The sequence below is a fragment of the Panulirus ornatus genome, chromosome 7 (assembly GCF_036320965.1).
Source record: "Panulirus ornatus isolate Po-2019 chromosome 7, ASM3632096v1, whole genome shotgun sequence".
Lineage (NCBI taxonomy): Eukaryota > Metazoa > Arthropoda > Malacostraca > Decapoda > Palinuridae > Panulirus > Panulirus ornatus.
The window spans coordinates 44,348,572-44,353,101 of NC_092230.1; positions in this window are offsets into that span (position 1 = coordinate 44,348,572).

A 4,530-nucleotide genomic window follows, 5' to 3' on the forward strand; every position below is an offset into this window, starting at 1 on the left:
GGGTTTAAAGAAAATCTATTTTTCTGAGAAAAATACCAAAAATTGCAGGTAATAGTTCAGGGCATTTTTTAGTTCAAAAAACTTTTTGTTTCAAAAGTGAAATTTAGCATATTGAAACACTTCCATACATGAAATAATCATGGAAAATATATCATAATGCTCCAAGATACTGATATATTCTCAGTAAAGATGATGCTAATTATCAAATATTTTAAAATTGGCTTCAATTAATAGCTTAATCAAGGGTCATAAAGACAACCTAATGATATTTTCATGACATAACATATTTAGATTAAGCATGAAAACTACTCCTTATAATGTGGGTTTAAAGAAAATTTAATTTTCTGAAAAAAATACCAAAAAATTGCAGGTAATATTTCAGGGTTTATTTTAGCTCAAAAAAATTTTTGTTTCAAAACAGAAACATAACATATTGAAACACTTCTATACTTGAAATAATCATTGAAATTATATCATAATGCTCCAAGATACTCATACATTCCCAGTAAAGACAATGGGAATCATGAAATATTTTAAAACTTACTTTAATTAACAGCATAATTAAAGGTCATAAAGACAACCTAGCAATATTTTCATGACATATTTAGATTTATCATTAAAAATACTCTTTATGATATGGGTTTAAAGAAAATCTATTTTTCTGAGAAAAATACCAAAATTGCAGGTAATAGTTCAGGGCATTTTTTAGCTCAAAAAACTTTTTGTTTCAAAAGTGAAATTTAACATATTGAAACACTTCCATACATGAAATAATCATGGAAAATATATCATAATGCTCCAAGATACTGATATATTCTCAGTAAAGATGATGCTAATTATCAAATATTTTAAAATTGGCTTCAATTAACAGCTTAATCAAGGGTCATAAAGACAATTTAATGATATTTTCATGACATATTTAGATTAAGCATGAAAACTACTGATTATAATGTGGGTTTAAAGAAAATTTAATTTTCTGAGAAAAATACCAAAAATTGCAGGTAATAGTTCAGGTTTATTTAGCTCAAAAAAATTTTTGTTTCAAAATAGAAACATAACATATTGAAACACTTCTATACTTGAAATAATCATTGAAATTATATCATAATGCTCCAAGATACTCATACATTCCCAGTAAAGACGATGCGAATCATGAAATAGTTTGAAACTTACTTTAATTAACAGCATAATTAAAGGTCATAAAGACAACCTAGCAATATTTTCATGACATATTTAGATTTAGCATGAAAAATACTCCTTATGATATGGGTTTAAAGAAAATCTATTTTTCTGAGAAAAATACCAAAAATTGCAGGTAATAGTTCAGGGCATTTTTTAGCTCAAAAAACTTTTTGTTTCAAAAGTGAAATTTAACATATTGAAACACTTCCATACATGAAATAATCATGGAAAATATATCATAATGCTCCAAGATACTGATATATTCTCAGTAAAGATGATGCTAATTATCAAATATTTTAAAATTGGCTTCAATTAACAGCTTAATCAAGGGTCATAAAGACAACCTAATGATATTTTCATGACATATTTAGATTAAGCATGAAAACTACTCCTTATAATGTGGGTTTAAAGAAAATTTAATTTTCTGAGAAAAATACCAAAAATTGCAGGTAATAGTTCAGGGTTTATTTTAGCTCAAAAAAATTTTTGTTTCAAAATAGAAACATAACATATTGAAACACTTCTATACTTGAAATAATCATTGAAATTATATCATAATGCTCCAAGATACTCATACATTCCCAGTAAAGACGATGCGAATCATGAAATATTTTAAAACTTACTTTAATTAACAGCATAATTAAAGGTCATAAAGACAACCTAGCAATATTTTCATGACATATTTAGATTTAGCATGAAAAATACTCCTTATGATATGGGTTTAAAGAAAATCTATTTTTCTGAGAAAAATACCAAAAATTGCAGGTAATAGTTCAGGGCATTTTTTAGCTCAAAAAACTTTTTGTTTCAAAAGTGAAATTTAACATATTGAAACACTTCCATACATGAAATAATCATGGAAAATATATCATAATGCTCCAAGATACTGATATATTCTCAGTAAAGATGATGCTAATTATCAAATATTTTAAAATTGGCTTCAATTAACAGCTTAATCAAGGGTCATAAAGACAACCTAATGATATTTTCATGACATATTTAGATTAAGCATGAAAACTACTCCTTATAATGTGGGTTTAAAGAAAATTTAATTTTCTGAGAAAAATACCAAAAATTGCAGGTAATAGTTAAGATTTTTGTTTCAAAATAGAAACATAACATATTGAAACACTTCTATACTTGAAATAATCATTGAAATTATATCATAATGCTCCAAGATACTCATACATTCCCAGTAAAGACGATGCGAATCATGAAATATTTTAAAACTTACTTTAATTAACAGCATAATTAAAGGTCATAAAGACAACCTAGCAATATTTTCATGACATATTTAGATTTAGCATGAAAAATACTCCTTATGATATGGGTTTAAAGAAAATCTATTTTTCTGAGAAAAATACCAAAAATTGCAGGTAATAGTTCAGGGCATTTTTTAGCTCAAAAAACTTTTTGTTTCAAAAGTGAAATTTAACATATTGAAACACTTCCATACATGAAATAATCATGGAAAATATATCATAATGCTCCAAGATACTGATATATTCTCAGTAAAGATGATGCTAATTATCAAATATTTTAAAATTGGCTTCAATTAACAGCTTAATCAAGGGTCATAAAGACAACCTAATGATATTTTCATGACATATTTAGATTAAGCATGAAAACTACTCCTTATAATGTGGGTTTAAAGAAAATTTAATTTTCTGAGAAAAATACCAAAAATTGCAGGTTCAGGGTTTATTTTAGCTCAAAAAAATTTTTGTTTCAAAATAGAAACATAACATATTGAAACACTTCTATACTTGAAATAATCATTGAAATTATATCATAATGCTCCAAGATACTCATACATTCCCAGTAAAGACGATGCGAATCATGAAATAGTTTGAAACTTACTTTAATTAACAGCATAATTAAAGGTCATAAAGACAACTTAGCAATATTTTTATGACATATTTAGATTTAGCATGAAAAATGCTAAATACCAAAAATTGCATTTTTTAGCTCAAAAAACTTTTTGTTTCAAAAGTGAAATTTAACACATTGAAACACTTCCATACATGAAATAATCATGGAAAATATATCATAATGCTCCAAGATACTGATATATTCTCAGTAAAGATGATCCTAATTTTTTTTTTTTTTTTTTTTTTTTTTTTTATACTTTGTCGCTGTCTCCCGCGTTTGCGAGGTAGCGCAAGGAAACAGACGAAAGAAATGGCCCAACCCCCCCCATACACATGTACATACACATGTCCACACACGCAAATATACATACCTACACAGCTTTCCATGGTTTACCCCAGACGCTTCACATGCCTTGATTCAATCCACTGACAGCACGTCAACCCCTGTATACCACATCGCTCCAATTCACTCTATTCCTTGCCCTCCTTTCACCCTCCTGCATGTTCAGGCCCCGATCACACAAAATCCTTTTCACTCCATCTTTCCACCTCCAATTTGGTCTCCCTCTTCTCCTCGTTCCCTCCACCTCCGACACATATATCCTCTTGGTCAATCTTTCCTCACTCATTCTCTCCATGTGCCCAAACCATTTCAAAACACCCTCTTCTGCTCTCTCAACCACGCTCTTTTTATTTCCACACATCTCTCTTACCCTTACGTTACTTACTCGATCAAACCACCTCACACCACACATTGTCCTCAAACATCTCATTTCCAGCACATCCATCCTCCTGCGCACAACTCTATCCATAGCCCACGCCTCGCAACCATACAACATTGTTGGAACCACTATTCCTTCAAACATACCCATTTTTGCTTTCCGGGATAATGTTCTCGACTTCCACACATTTTTCAAGGCTCCCAAAATTTTCGCCCCCTCCCCCACCCTATGATCCACTTCCGCTTCCATGGTTCCATCCGCTGACAGATCCACGCCCAGATATCTAAAACACTTCACTTCCTCCAGCTTTCTCCATTCAAACTCACCTCCCAATTGACTTGACCCTCAACCCTACTGTACCTAATAACCTTGCTCTTATTCACATTTACTCTTAACTTTCTTCTTCCACACACTTTACCAAACTCAGTCACCAGCTTCTGCAGTTTCTCACATGAATCCGCCACCAGCGCTGTATCATCAGCGAACAACAACTGACTCACTTCCCAAGCTCTCTCATCCCCAACAGACTTCATACTTGCCCCTCTTTCCAAGACTCTTGCATTTACCTCCTTACAACCCCATCCATAAACAAATTAAACAACCATGGAGACATCACACACCCCTGCCGCAAACCTACATTCACTGAGAACCAATCACTTTCCTCTCTTCCTACACGTACACATGCCTTACATCCTCGATAAAAACTTTTCACTGCTTCTAACAACTTTCCTCCCACACCATATATTCTTAATACC